Source organism: Vicugna pacos, chromosome 25 (assembly GCF_048564905.1).
Source record: "Vicugna pacos chromosome 25, VicPac4, whole genome shotgun sequence".
Taxonomy (NCBI): domain Eukaryota; kingdom Metazoa; phylum Chordata; class Mammalia; order Artiodactyla; family Camelidae; genus Vicugna; species Vicugna pacos.
Window position 1 is genome coordinate 9,741,359 of NC_133011.1, and position 16,387 is coordinate 9,757,745.

At 38.6% G+C, this 16,387-nt stretch overlaps 1 protein-coding gene across 3 annotated transcripts in view; it reads right to left on the reverse strand.

The window, feature by feature from the left end:
- RNF19A (ring finger protein 19A, RBR E3 ubiquitin protein ligase) overlaps window positions 1-15,875 on the reverse strand; it is a 52,692-nt gene extending 36,817 nt beyond the window's left edge. Inside the window, exons 1-2 of one of the 3 annotated variants that reach the window (XM_072949508.1) lie at window positions 13,278-13,529; window positions 12,396-12,529 (exon numbers count right to left, since the gene is read on the reverse strand). The gene's annotated coding sequence lies outside the window, so the exon portion shown is untranslated. Of the gene's footprint in view, window positions 1-12,395; window positions 12,530-13,277; window positions 13,538-15,788 lie in introns of those variants that run through there. The other 2 variants (XM_072949509.1, XM_072949507.1) reach the window with 2 other exon arrangements.
- Window positions 15,876-16,387: the final 512 nt, after the last annotated feature.

Below are 16,387 nucleotides of genomic sequence, written 5' to 3' on the forward strand. Positions count from 1 at the left end.
GTCTGTTACTCAACTAAAATTAGGTTTCTTCTGTTACTGCTCAAAAAGGTAAAAATGTGAAGAAAATCCAATAATTCTGTGTAGATAAATACTAAGGATAAAAGCAGAGTACCTACAGCTTCTAATTTTAATTTCTTTTACTGATGTCTGACACACACGATGTCTAGCACCTATAAAACATGCATGTAATAAAAGTAGCATATAAAAATACTTACTAGCACTGTTGAAGAAAATGAAAAGAGGGCTAAGTATAAAGTTATTTTTTGTTTGTGTGAGGAGAGAATAGGTACAGAGATTCCCAGCAGAGTTTCTACTGAGCATTAATTCTGGTGGCTAGTGAAGCCTAAAAAGAAACAAGGCTTTCTATTTTATATGCTACTAAAATACTCTTTTATATTAAAAAAATGCTATTAAACTTCTTCAGTAATATATGCCTATGTTGAGAGGTGAAGAGAAGATGATGAATAAGGCAAAATTTAAATTTTAATAACTATATATTTGGTATTATAATATAATATTTGGTTTTCTCCCATGTTTACAAGTCACATTTCACTTTTTGTGAACTAACCACATGTTCATATTCTGCTGTTAGGCTTTTCTTTATTGATGTATAAGATCTATTTACCTATAAAGGAATTTTGCTATTATATGTCAAATACATTCATTTTTTAAAAACTGTATTTGTATGTTTTTTTTCCAGTGTAGAAATTTCAAAATATTTTGTGTGTCAAATTCACATAACTTTCTCCTTATTATCTTTGGGATCTATATCTGTCTTGGAACTACCTTGTTCATTCCAAGATTATATTTTTAAAATTTGCTGTTTTTTTCCTATAATTTATTTATTGCTTAAATCTCTCATCCATTTCAATTTACTTTCACATTAGAAATAAGTAGCTATCAAAATTTGATTTTTTTCTAAATGGCTAGCCAGTTATTTCACACCACTTATTGAATAATGATCTCCCTTTCTACCTACTTCTGACTTTTGATAAGTTACTTCTTGGTGTATGAATTTCCTGCTATCTAGATGGCATGGACTTCTAAAATACGCTCTTGAAACAAACTACAAAACTGTTTTGCTCCAATTTCTGTTTCAATCAGCCAGAAAGATACTTATTTCCCTGAATTCTCATCAACATCCTATATTATTTCAATAGCTCTAAGTGACCAAAAAAACCAAAAAAAACCAAAAGTAAATACTTACACTTCCTCTTTCAGTACTAAACAAATGGAACATTGTTACACTTACAGCTCTCTTTAATCTTTCAATGATTTATCTACTCATATTTTTTGCCTATTTTTACACTGGAACATTAATGTCCCCCTTTAGTTAACAAATGTAACTAAACCATTTACTGGGCAAAACTATTGAAAAGATTATCACGCTTAAGGTTAGAAATAAACTGAAACAAATTGCTGGCTCTGAAATAGCTTTTCTAATGCAATTAGAATCGTTAGCCACTTGCAAGTTTGGAATATATCATTATTGTACATGAATTTATCTAAGGGAAATATGAATAATGTTTTCAGCCTTCTTTATATACCTACAAACCTACCACAAGTGGTCTAATGTTAAAAAGGGAATAAATAATTTCAACTCAATTTCCTATAAATGGGGGAAGTAAAAGTAATTCAGCAGATCATTAACATAGGCAGGTATCACTTTCCAGCAAGTTTTTTGGAAAGTGAATGCTTACCAGGACTCAGACTATCTTGAGCTCTAGCCTTTAGATAGTATCTATGATCTCCTAGAAACACAAAGCTGAAAGTTCAGAATAAACTACTCCCATATGCCACAAAGCCTCCCTAAAGGGTTCTTAAACAGCTTCATAAGCACACACCTGCCACATTTACCTATTTAAGCCAATTCTTATTTGGGAAGTAGAATAGAATGGTATTTTGTGGCTTTAATAACACATTACAAATTGTATTAATAACTCAATCCACTACAAAAAATAAGGTGCTACAGAATGAAAAAGCATTATTTGTTCCATTTTTCCAATACAAAAGATTTAAAACATTTAGACTAGGTCATTCCAGGGACCCTTTGTTCAGAGGAACAAACAATATACCAATAGGGAAATGGTAGGAAAAGGATAGTGCAAAACGGCAGGTATGAGGGAGTGTCCAGAGACATGCAGGTTTTAAAATTGGTTTTAAAAAAGATACCCAGGTGTCAAAAAATTTTTTTGAACTGGTTAAAATATTCACTGCTACAGATCAACAGAAGGGAAACACTAGTCTGAGATCTTAGTCAAGTCTGTCTACTTTTTGTATTTCAATTTCCTTATTTGAAAGCTGAAGTGGCTGGATGAGATAATGTTTAAGGTCTTTTAGTTCTAAAAGAATATGATTCTAATATACAAATATACAGACAGCTATAATACAGAGTATACTCTAGGGTTAAAAGTGGATAATTACTGTTTTCTGAGATAATTTTTGTTTCTGTTCTTAAAAAAACATCTCCAAAATCTCTCAAATGTTAGTATACTCTTTTGTCTTAGTAAATCCATTGAAGTACTATTACCTTTGCAAGTTAAATCTTACAAGTTTCATCATTAATCTGAATAATTCCACTATTTGTACAATTACAAGTATTAAGTGTTTGGGCTAATTCTGTCCTAACCATTTTTTTGGAAGTTTTTTTTTTTTTAAATAAAATGTATTGATAACAGCAGTATCCTGCCTCTCCAATTTTGGAAGTTCACTTGTCTCTTTCTCCTAAAGACTATGAGGGGTTGGGGAAGAGGAAACCTGGTTAGGGTAAAGCATTACGTGTTTCTTTCATTTTCCGACGTTCGTACATAAGGAGATAGCGTACAGGCTGGAAGGGCTATTTGGTAGAAGTTCTGAAAGCTATTTATAAAACTTTCTTCAAATTATAGAGTAATTCTCAGAAGGAACAATATCTCTTGGGAAACAGGCACAATGAGCGAAATGTGTCCGTTTTTCTTTGGATACAAAGCATTCATACAGCCTCTCTCTAAACACGTCCCCTCAAATAAAACCAAAACTAAAAAACAAATGAAATATTAACTTCATAAGGGAAGAAAACAAATAAGGAAGTATATTATAAAGAAACCATAAGAGTTCAGGTAAGAATTACACAATAGGTAAACAATCAAAAGGTTTATCATTGTTATGGTTTTCTCATTAAGAATTCAAAAGAAACAAAACAGGTTTAACTGAAGTCATGAAACATATTACTAAATGAGATACATTAGATATTTTACTACAGAAATCCAACTATAGATATTTAACTGTAGGGAGCATCAACCTAAAGACAAATTTGAAAAATCAGCAATCGAGACTGAATCTCAAGTAAGTTATGAAGATACAAAGAATGAAAAGGGTACAAACCTGGCACTATTTCATAAATGCTAGTCACGCACAGGTGCACCTGCCAGACACGTGATTGCTCGTCCCAGATCACAACACCAACTTTATTCTGGCTGCAGAACCCATCCTTCTAGTGAAACTAGTGTTCTAATCTAATCTTAACATTTTTAAGTGAGAAAATTGTAGTCGAGAGCTACTCAGTTCAAGATATCATCACTAGCTACATGAAACTATGTAAGTTTAAACTAAAAAAATTTTTAATTTCAATTCCTCAGTTGCACTAGTCACATTCCAAATACTCTACAGCCATATGTGGCCACTGGCTATCATATTGGACAATAAAGGTCTAGAACATTTCCATCACTGCAGTCCTGGTCTAGAGATTATTTGATTTATCCATATAGCTAACGTGGCAGAGCCAAAGTCTCAAGTTCTCTTTCTACTATCTTATTTCCTAAACAAGGCCTTCATTAATCACCTGGTTTCTGAATGATCACATTGGCCTTTCTGTTAAGCTCTGCATACAAATCTCCATTTGCTTCCTATAGATAAATAAATCTCAAACTTTGCATGACATTCAAAGCCTTTCACAATGTAACCTTAGTCTCTTACCATTCCCCAACATAAAACACAATCTAGTCAACTGATCTACTTGTTAAATATATTAACAAAACATAGTTTCACCTCCATGATGTTTTCTACGCCTTTGTCTCTGCCTGGAATACTCTTTTTCATCTTCTCTGTTCTGCTTCAAGTCCTACTCTTCTTCCAAGGCCCAACTCCTGTCTTATTTCCACAAATCATTCTAGGTCAGTAATTACAGTATTAAAGTATGAAAAATTATTTCATACTCATATAGAAGTTTACAATTTTCTAACTATGTCATCTAAATATTTTATTTTGACTGTTTGCTAGAATGTGGGGGGAAGTTAAGCAGAGTAAAGGTGATCAGGATTGTGTGTATGTGTGATGATTACAATTTTTTAAAGAGTGATCAAAACTTACTGAATGAAAAGATTACATTTAAACAAAGATTTGCAGAAGGTAAGGGAGTTAGCCATGTGGAAATCTAGGGAAAGAGCATCCAAAGTAGAGGCAACAGCCACTGCAAAGGCCCTACGGTGGAAATGTGCCTGATATGTTTAAGGAAGAGCTAGGGGCCAGAATGTGGCCAAAGGGAAATGAGCAAGACAAAGAATATATGAGATAGGTCAGAATGTTTTGGAGCCAGGTTGCACAGGGAGTTACAAGCCACTGTAAGAACTCTGGTTTTTATTTTAAGTAAGATGCGAAAACATTTGGGGGCTTCTAAACAGAGATAATTAAGAATTTAGGTAATTTAAAAGGATAATTCTTCTGTTAACAGAATGGGAAGGAAGAGGTAAGGTAGTGACATGGAGAACAGTTTAAAGGCTACTATAATACTCTAGGAGAGAGATGATGATGGGCATAAGGATATGTTTTGATGCATCTTTTTATTATTATTTTTAATTGAAGTGTAGTTGATGTACAATACTACATGCCACAGGTGCACAATATAGTGATACACAATTTTTAAAGGTTATACTCCATTTATAGCTATTATAAAATATTATAAAATATTGACTATATTGCCTGTGTTGTACCTAATAGTTTGTACCTCTTTATCTTTTACCCAATATTGCCCCTCCCCTCTTCTGTCTCTCCACTGGTAATCACCAGTTTGTTCTCTGCATCTGTGAATCTGTTTCTTTTTTGTTATAATCACTAGTTTGTTGTATTTTTTTAGACTCCACATATGATATCAGGTATTTGCCTTCCTCTGATTTATTTCACTTAGCGCAATGCCCTCCACTGTAGCAGCAATAGGAAAATTTTCACTCTTTTTTATGGTTGAGCAGTATTTCACTATAGATATACATCACATCTTCTTTATCCATTCATCAGCTGATGGACATTTAAATAATACTGCTATGAACATTGGGTGCATGTATCACATCAAATTAGTGTTTGTTTTTCATGGATACATACCCAGGAGTGAAATTGTTGGATCATATGGTAGTTCTATTTTTAGTTTTGAGAAACATCCATACTATTTTCCACAGTGGCTGCTCCAATTTATATTCCCACCAACAGTGTATGGGGGCTCCTTTTTCCCCAGACCCTTGCCAACATTTGTTATTTGTAGTCTTTTTGATGATAGCCATTCTGACAGGTGTGAAGTGATATCTCATTGTGGCTCTGATATTCATTTACCTGTTGATTAGCTATGCTGCGTGTATTTTCCTGTGCCTGTAGGCCATCTGCATTTCCTCTTTGGAAAAATGTCTACTCAGGTCTTCTATCCATTTTTCAATCAGGTTGTTTTGTTGATGTTAGTTGTATGAGCTGTTTACACATGTTGGGTATTAACCCCCTTATCAGTCATATCACTTGCAAATATTTTCTCCCATTCAATAGGTGTTTTTTTTGTTTTGTTATAGTTTCTTTTGCTGTGCAAAAGCTTTTTTTAAAACATTTTTTATTGATTTATAATCACTCTACAATGTTGTGTCAAATTCCAGTGTTCAGCAAAATTTTTCAGTCATACATGGACATATACACACTCATTGTCACTTTTTTTCTCTGTGAGCTACCATAACGTTTTGTGTATATTTCCCTGTGTTATACAGTATAATCTTGTTTATCTATTCTACAATTTTGAAATCCCAGTCTATTCCTTCCCACCCTCCGCCCCCCTGGCAACCACAAGTCTGTATTCTCTGTCTGTGAGTCTATTTCTGTCCTGTATTTACGCTTTGTTTTTGTTTTTTAGATTCCACATATGAGCAATCTCATATGGTATTTTTCTTTCTCTTTCTGGCTTACTTCACTTAGAATGACATTCTCCAGGAGCATCCATGTTGCTGCAAATGGCATTATGTTGTAGGTTTTTATGGCTGAGTAGTATTCCATTGTATAAATATACCACCTCTTCTTTATCCAGTCACCTGTTGATGGACATTTAGGCTGTTTCCATGTTTTGGCTATTATAAATAGTGCTGCTATGAACATGGGGGTGCAAGTGTCATCCTGAAGTAGGGTTCCTTCTGGATATATGCCTAGAAGTGGGATTCCTGAGTCATATGGTAAGTCTATTCCTAGTCTTTTGAGGAGTCTCCACACTGTTTTCCATAGTGGCTGCACCAAACTGCATTCCCACCAGCAGTGTAGGAGGGTTCCCTTTTCTCCACAGCCTCTCCAGCATTTGTCATTTGTGGATTTTTGAATGACGGCCATTCTGACTGGTGTGAGGTGATACCTCATTGTAGTTTTGATTTGCATTTCTCTGATAATTAGTGATATTGAGCATTTTTTCATGTGTCTTTTGATCATTTGTATGTCTTCCTTGGAGAATTGCTTGTTTAGGTCTTCTGCCCATTTTTGGATTGGGTTGTTTATTTTTTTCTTATTGACTCGTATGAGCTGCTTATATATTCTAGAGATCAAGCCTTTGTCGGTTTTATTTGCAAAAATTTTCTCCCATTCCGTAGGTTGTCTTCTTGTTTTACTTATGGTTTCCTTTGCTGTGCAGAAGCTTGTAAGTTTCATTAGGTCCCATTTGTTTATTCTTGCTTTTATTTCTTCAAAGGAGAAAATTTTTGAAATGTATGTCAGATAATGTTTTGCCTATGTTCTCCTCCAGGAGGTTTATTGTATCTTGTCTTATGTTTAAGTCTTTGATCCATTTTGAGTTGATTTTTGTATATGGTGGAAGGGAGTGTTCTAGCTTCATTGTTTTACATGCTGCCGTCTAGTTTTCCCAGCACCATTTGCTGAAGAGACTGTCTATTCCATTGTATATTCTTGCCTCCTTTGTCGAAGATTAGTTGACCAAAAGTTTGTGGGTTCATTTCTGGGCTCTCTATTCTGTTCCATTGGTCTATATGTCTGTTTTTGTACCAATACCATGCTGTCTTGATGCCTGTAGCTCTATAGTATTGTCTGAAGTCTGGGAGAGTTATTCCTCCAGCTTTTCTTTCTTTCTCTTCAATAATGCTTTGGCAATTCTAGGTCTTTGATGGTTCCATATAAATTTTATTATGATTTGTTCTAGTTCTGTGAAATATGTCGTGGGTAATTGGATAGGGATTGCATTAAATCTGCAGATTGCCTTGGGCAGTGTGACCATTTTAACAATATTGATTCTTCCAATCCAAGAGCATGGGATATCTTTCCATTTTTTAAAGTCTTCTTTAATTTCCTTCATCAATGGTTTATAGTTTTCTGTGTAATATTCTTTCACCTCCTTAGTTGGATTTATTCCCAGATATTTTATTACTTTGGGTGCTACTTTAAAGGGGATTGTTTCTTTACTTTCTTTTTCTGTTGATTCATTGTTAGTGTAAAGAAATGCAACTGATTTTTGAACGTTAATTTTGTAACCTGCTACCTTGCTGAATTCTTCAATCAGCTCTAGCAGCTTTTGTGTGGACCTTTTAGGGTTTTCTATATTATAGTAACATGTCATCGGCATATAGTGACACTTTTACCTCTTCTTTTCCAATTTGGATCCCTTTTATTTCTCTCTCTGGCCTGATTGCTGTGGCTAGGACTTCCAGGACTATGTTGAATAGGAGTGATGATAGTGGGCATCCTTGTCTTGTCCCAGATTTTAGTGGGAAGCTTTTGAGTTTTTCACTGTTGAGTACTATGCTGTCTGTAGGTTTGTCATATATAGCTTTTATTATGTTGAGATATGTTCCCTCTATACCCACTTTGGCGAGAGTTTTTATCATAAATGGATGTTGAATTTTATCAAATGCTTTTTCTGCATCGATTGAGATGATCATGTGGTTTTTGTCCTTTCTCTTGTTGATATGATGTATTACATTGATTGATTTGTGTTTGTTGAACCACCCTTGTGTCCCTGGGATGAACCCCACTTCGTCATGATGTATAACCTTTTTTATGTGTTGTTGGATTCTATTTGCTAAAATTTTGGTGAGGATTTTGGCGTCTATGCTCATCAGTGATATTGGCCTATAATTCTCTTTTTTTGTAGTGTCTTTGCCTGGTTTTGGTATTGCAAAAGCTTTTAAGTTTAAATAGGTCTCATTTGTTTATTTTTGCATTTATTTCCTTTGCCACAGGAAACAGACCCCTAAAATATTGCTACAACTTATGTCCAAGAGTGTTCTGCTTATGTTTTCCTCTACAACTTTTATGGTTTCTGGTCTTACACTTAGGTCTTTAATCTATTTTGAATTTATTTTTGTTTATGGTCTTATAGAATGTCCTAATCTCATTCTTTTACATGTTCCTGTCCAGTTTTCCCAGCACCACTTATAGAAAAGACTATCTTTCCTCCATTGTATATTCTTATTCTTGACTCCTTTGTCATAGATTAATTGACCGTAAGTGCATGGGTTTATTTCTGGGTTTTGATGCATGTTTTGAAGGCAAAACTGATGGGACTTCCTGATGGATTCCTAGACGATTTTGGTCTGATTAACCAGAAGGTTGAAACTGCTATCCTTTGAAATGGAGAAGGCTGTGAAAAGAACAAGTTTTAGGGAGGAGCAGAGAGTAGGGGTTCATTTCCAGACATTTAAGTCTGAAATGCTTTTTGTATCTTAGGTGAGAATGTACACTCAAATAACCATATGACAAACCTGGAGAGTTCAGGGAAAAAGTCTGGCCTAGAGAAACAATTTTGGGAAGACTTGTTATTTGGATGGTGTGTAAAATCATGAACATGGATGAAATCCCCAAAGGAGTAACTAAAGAAGGGTTAAGGACTGAGCCCTGTGGCATTCCGACATTAAGATATAGGAAAGAAGAGGAGGATCCAGTAAAGGAGACAGCAAAGGTGGCAGTCGTCCTCTCCCTTAAATATAAACTGTATCTTAAGAAGTCAAAAATCAAATAAGAGGGAAATTGGGAAGAGTGGAAGAATGACAGGAGAGACAATAACAATGTATCTTAAATGATACAAACTATTTCTTAGGCCTATTCAGATTTGAGGGTATTAAGACACTTCCTCTGGTATTTCTAAGAAAGGATTAGAATTCTAAAGGAAGGGATGTCTAGTCTCTGATAGTCACAATGCATGATATAAAACAAAGATAAACACAGATCTTTGGCTTACTAAAGACTTTAGACTGCATATTAGCTTCCTGTAACAAATTACCACTAAGTGGGTGGCTTAAGACAACAGAAATGTATTTTCTCACAGTTCTGGAGGCTAAAAGCCCCAAATTCAGCAAGGTTATGATCCCTTTTGGGGTTACACTGGAGAATCTGTTCTTTGCCTCTTCCAGCTTCTGGTGATTAGAAGCATTCATTGGCTTGTGGCCACATCACTCCCATCTGCCTCCATGGTCACACTGCCTCCTCTTCTTCTGGGTATCTTCCCCTCTTCTGCCTGTCTGTTTCCCTCTGCTTTCCCTTATAAGGACAACTTACTGAATTTTGGACCCACTCATAATTTGGGATGATCTCCTCATCTCAAGATCCTTAATTACATCTGCAAAGACTCCTTTTTCCAAATAAGGTATCATTCACAGGTTCCAGAGATTAGAGTGTGAACATATCTTTTTGAGGGCCATCATACAACCTACTACATGATTCCAGAAATTTTTGCTAAGGACATCAGTTAAGTGTGTTATGTTTATGCAAAAAGCCAAAGGATGTTCATCCATAATTTTTTAAAGTTATTAATATTCTTAATAAGGAGGCATCTATTTGATTTGGCTATGTATTTGATTTAGCTATATTTGGCTATGAATAACTGCTTACCAGGTAACCAGTGCAACCCCTGATCTGGATAAGAGTCAGTCATTGTGCTATACAGTACATATCCTGTGATGACAGGCTTTTCTATATGGTTGTTTTGCTTTTCCTACTCCAATGCACTTAATTAGTCTCTACCTCTTCTTTTTTGGTTGAAGTCTACCACCAGATGTGTTTAGCAAAGGAATATTATCCCTCAGTCTTTAGCTATGCAGGTGTGGTTACATACAGTTATGTCAGTGCTATACAAAGCTAACAAAAATTGATATCTCATGACTTTAAAAAGCCAAAGAAAAATAATAATTACTGATTGGAAAAAAAACCATCTAAGGAAAATTTAGCTGATCTCCATAAGTAATGAGATTAACATTTTGCTAAAAAAGTATCAACCCAAAACCTTTCAGCTCAAGTACTTCACATATGATCATGGATCCTTTAAGACCATCATTAAACTACTTGTGCTAGTTAGCCAAACACAATGCAAATACAACCAAATATAAATTTAGAAACTCAGTTTTCTTTGGCCTTCAGTCCAATAAGGCCAAATTTTTATACAGGCTTCAAACAATAAAAGAGCATAAAGCTTAGCAAGAAACCAGCCTTGCATATGACAATCAATTGGCACTTGTTAGTAGCATCAGAAAAACAAACAACAATTCTCTAAGATTTCCCTTATAACCTGAGTAGGGAAGACATATAAGGAGGCAATTCAGATGTAAAAGCAACCAAATTTATCCACAGCTTACTCTCTGCCAAGCGCTTAACTTTTATGTGTTATTACAAATACCTCTCTCCCTTCTCTCCCCTTGAAAAATTCAGAAAACTACATTTTTCAATCCTCAGTGACCTCCAAATTGGGGTAGGGGAGGCGGGAGGCAAGGATGATTAGAAACCAAAGAATTTCTGTAATAAGTCTAAATAAGTGTTTAAGATAAAATCAGAAACTGCCATAATATACAAGAGATTCTCTCAAATGTTAAAAAGAGTTTGCTTCAATTATCTGTATTTAATTCCATCTAACACTCCCATAAGAATAGTATCATTCAATCTGATCCCATTAAGGAGAGGCAACCCCAAGTGTCTTAATTCATAACTGCAAAAATATGATTTTATGACTTCCCCTATTTCAAAGTTGTTTAGTGCATTTATTTTCCACTAATGAAGTACTTCTAAAAACAGATACTAACCTTCGTATCTTTCATGTGGTAGGTAGGAAAAAAAAATCGTTCATTTAGTCAAGTAAAAAGGCACCCAAGATTCTACCAATCACCACAAAAATTTTTAAAACTCCAATACTGATCAGAAAACACTAAAATGGACTGTTCTTTATATAAATTCTATTGATCAACTGAGGCATCATCCAAATAAAACAAGAATATTTCAAGTAGTTACTATTTGGAGACTAAAAATTGGGTTGTGTTTCAACTTCTAAAATAATGTTTCAGTTTTCAAAGTTAATCTTATTGGAATCCTCCTGGAAGTCAGAGATACTGGAAAAATATACTAACATTGTTGCCAAACGAATTTTTTTCCTCAGAAAGACACTCAGCATGACATTAAATTAGTTTCTGAGGACACATGAAATTTAAATTTCAGTCATGTTGTATATAGTAATAAAAAGGAAAATATTTAACAAAGAAAGCGTTTTGTTGTTGTTGCATAATTTGGTCTATTAAGCCTCATGACTTAATTCTAAATCTTTACCAAGGAATTGCATGTAGGAAGCAAAGAACATTCGAAAATAAACGTTAACAACAGAACATCGCCATTTTCTAAATAGAGATAAGTATTTACATTTTGATTCAGTTCTGACAGTTGGTTATGGGTATTAAGGAAGTATAAACAGGCAAATGTGACAATAATAGCCTGACATAAACACAAGTGGAAAGATGCTCATTAAGATGGCTAATGGCAAAACTAAAAATGAAATTTGGGCATACCGTCAGACTTCATACAAACAAAGAGTCAAGGAATTAGGTTAAAATTAAAATAAAAAATGTAAATAAAAAGAGCCGTATTCTTACAAAAAAAAATGTGGAATGGAAAGGAAAGACCACATTTTTGCTTTATTCCCCCACTGTTTACCAACATTTAAGACTAGCATTTCCAGCCAAAACCTGGGTTTGAAAATTGCAGCGGCATTTAAACGCTATCCTCTCCAACGTCAACCCATCAAGACCGCAACATTCTGAATAGTAAACATTAACCAGAATAAAGCATCGTTGGTATATTTCTACCTTCAAGGGCCAATACGAAAAAAATTAAGACCTTTCTCCCTTATCTCCCACAAAGAGCCTTACCCAATCTCTCTCTCTTATTTACTGCTCTTGTCGCGAGGTTAATGAACCCTCAACTTATTTTCCTTCTTTCCATTAATGAAAATGGGGGTGGGGTCGGAAGCAACGGCAGAAAGGAACCCAGATGATAGGAAAAACTGTAAATTAAAAACAGTGGCATTACTTGCTGAGTGAAGGCTGAGAACTCCCTGAAGGTTTAACATGAGGGAGACAATCCTTAAGACCCTTCTTAGACATACTTTACCCCACGACCACACCATTTTTCGTCTGTTTAGTTTCTGTTTTTGAACGGGGTGGCAGTTCTCCCGGATGCACGTTCCCGGGTGCATGCCTCCATTTTCCCCCGGACCCCCGGCCGTAAGGGTTGGGGGCGTTGGCCCCGGCTCCGAATTTGCAGCGAGGCCCGGAATCGGTCCCGTTAGAGCCGATTTCACCCATCAGGAATGCGCTCCGCCCCCGCCACCTCCCGGCGGCGGCCCCCCTCCGCGTCGCCTGCTTCAGAGGCCGGGGAAGTGCGGGAGGGGACCGCCGCCTCCGCCCGTCACAACACCGCCGGGTCGGCCGCCGTCTCCCCAGACTGCCGGGCCAGGAGGACAGGGCTCGGGGCGGATCCCACGCTCCGCCTCCGCCCCCGCCCGCGCGGCCGAAGGGGCGCCAGCGCTCGGGCCGGGCGGGGGACGCGGAACCAGCCCGAGGTCTGACCCCCGGCGCCGCCCCAGCCCCGCGCCGAGCACCGTAAGGAGTGCCTTTTCAGTGGGGTTTCCGAATCCGTTTCCGTCCCGGGCAGAGGCGCCTGGGCAGTGGCCGGAGCTCCCCGTGTCGGAAACGGGAGCCGCCCCGGCCCTCCGGCTCCCGGGCGCAGCCTCCCCCCGCGTCCGCCCGTACCTTCAACTCCTCAGCGCGGCGGCCGGAGCAGGGCTGCGGGCGAACAGGCCCATCTCCCGGCCGCGGCGGCAGAAGCCGGAGGAAGTACGGAGGAGGGACCCTCAGCCCCGCCGAGGCGCCTCTCAGCTGGGGCGGAGGGAACGGAGAGGAAGGGTTCGGACGGCCGCTTTCCCGAACTCCTCCTCCGCAGTTCTGCCTTGACTGCTGTTCCCAGGAATCAGCGCCGCAACTGCCATTCTCCCCCTCCCTCAGCCCCCGCTGTCTCCGCCCCCTCCTCCCACTGCTTCCTCCCGCCCCCAGCCCGCCCCGCCCCGCCCCTGCGCGCCGCCCGCGTGCCGTGCGTCATGGCGTCACGCCCACCGGGCCCGTCGCGGGCGGCTCTGGGACGTGGTCATTCGCTCGCACACGTTCGCCCCACGCCCGCCCTGGGCTCCTCGCCGGCGACTCCGGTGGTGGCCAAGAGTGTGGCCTATCCCTCCCCCGCCTGTCCCCGGAGCGGGGCAGTCAGCAGTCCTTCCTGCCCCTCAGCCCGCAGGACTTTTCCCGGAGCTGCCGGACCTGTGGGGCAGGTGTCTCTTCCAAGGACGGGTTGGGGAGGCCGGAGCTGCTCCCGAGGTGTAGGGAGATGCTGGACTTGGGGTCCCTGGCTTTTGGCGTTTCCTATTCATTCCTTTGTGTTCCCACGGTTCACCTGCTAGATTGGCAGCCCCAGGGAGAGCAAGGCCGGACTGTTGCACAGAGTTTCTGTCGCTCTCCGTGAGGAAATGTCCTTCTCCGAGAGTGGCGGTGTCCCCACCCCTTCTTAGTTTTAAAAGTCGTCAGTTTTCCGCAGGGGCTTCTAGGAGCAGCACTTAGCCACAGTTAAACACCCTATGTGCGGGTTCTGAGAACATCTTCCACTCACCTTTTTTTCCCTCCTCCATGTCACAGTCGCTTAAGTATTCAGAATTCATATTTCAGTCCTTTTAGAAACATTCTGAATTTCTTTAATCCACCTTTATCTGTTACATCCCTTCATATCCTTTAAGCCAGTCAACCCTTTGAAATTTTTAGCCTACACGCGACTGGGTATCAATTCTTATCTGAATAAACACATTCAGTCCATTCCTTTCTGGTAGATTTCAAGATTTAGTTGCTTTTTTGGAGTACTGAGAAACAGGAATGTGATAGATGCTGGACAGAATGTCCTTTCGCCATCTGTTACTTAACTGAATATATCACTCTATCAATCCTTATTTTAGTGTGTCTAATTTAAATTAGAAACGAAGTAAAGTTATGGTCTTTCAGAGGGTACTTGGTATCTTTGGTAACCCAGTAAGTGTTCACCAATTAGAACACTAAACAAGCTAGGCAGTTTAGATCTAAGTATCTGACTATGAATTTTAACCGAAGTAATGGTGGATGTGGCTGTTTTCATTTGTTGGAAATTTTAAAGCTGTTATATATCCCTTTAAATGCTATTTGAAAGCTGCCAGCAATTTAATCAATGGGATACATTAAGCCTACAGGTGGTACAAGAATAGTTCAGTTAAATGGATTTTAGGAAGTTACCCATACATAATATAATCCTTCTTGGCAATATATCAACATGTTGAACAACATTTCAGAACAGATGGGGCACTAGTTTGGAAGGGAGTTTTGAGTAAAGAGGCTGTGCAGAGTGGGAATGGTCTTGTACTCTGTACAACTGTCATAATTTCCAGAGATGCCTTTTCCTACTTCTCTTGTCTTCTTGAAAATTAGAGGGATTTCCTATTCTCCACTAGGGTAAAGTAAATCTATTAAGAAACAATTATCTATTGGACATCGTCACTCAAATCACCCCAGGCACTTCAAACTGAACCTGTCCAGGTCAGAATTTGTTATCTTTTCCTCAAAACTTGCCTCTGTCTTTCACCCAGGCCCAAGCCAGATCTAGGATTCTTCCTAGGCACCCACCTTTCGATCACTTCCAATTCATAATTAACCACCAAGTCCTGCTTTTGTGTGTCCTAAACATCCTTGCACTGTCTCTTCTCTATCCCCCTTCTGCCTTTAGGACAATGGTTTCAACTTTGGCTGCAAGTTAGAATATCTTGCGGAGCTTTTAAAATCCTGATGCCCAGGCTGCAGCCACCAATTAAATCAAGAGCGTTGAGGATGGCACTCAGGCATCAGTAGTTTAAAAAATTCTCCAGGTGATGCCAGTGCATATCCAAGGTTGAAAACCACACCTAGGGCCTCATCATTTCTCACTGGGTTACTGCAAAAGCATAATAATTGGCCCCAGGTGCCTTAATTTTTGGCGCTTTCTTCTTTCCCTACTCTAATTCATTCAATATCAATTCAATAAATATTTATTGGGTGCCTAGCACTTTGGATGGAGGGTTTTGCTATTATAGAAACTGAGAATACAGGAATGAAAAAGACAGGCCTGGTTTCTCTCTCATGGAACTTAACTTCTAGGGGGCAAGGTTGGAGACAGGCAGAAAAAATAACAACAAAGACATAAACAAAAGCAAATAAACTTACCAGAGTAGCACGTAGAAACCAGCGAGCCTGTTACCTTAGTTTGGTGTCTCAAACTAAAGTCCATTCTTCTGACATTTGAGCTGGGTTCTACAAGAAGGAGGCAAACGAGTTAAGGGGTGGGAAAGGCAGAGGGAACAGCAAGTGCAAAGGTTCTAGAGAGACAAACTTAACCAAGTTCAAGGCAACCGGAAGCATAGTGAGTAAGAGGGAGTATGATGTGGGTAAGAGGGAGCCAGGTTAGTTGAGGCCTTTTGAGGTCATGGTAAGGAGATTTCTAAATGGTTGGGATGATGTGTGATGAGACACAATAGATTTTTTTTAGTGCCTAACACCCAGTTTACATTTGAAAAGGATCGCTCTAATTGTTCTGTGGATCAGATTGTGACAGAGCAAGTGTGGGAGCAGAGAGACCAGTTAGGAGACTACCACAAGAATCCAGGAAAGAAATTACAGTCCTTTGGACCAAGGTGGAAACAGAAGAGGATGGTTTGGGTGTTTGTTTTAGAGGCAGAATTGCTAAGACTTGCTTGGAATGGAGTTAAGAGTAGGGAATGAGAGAAAGAGGACAATGGGGTTACAATAAGAGATATTCTTTATTG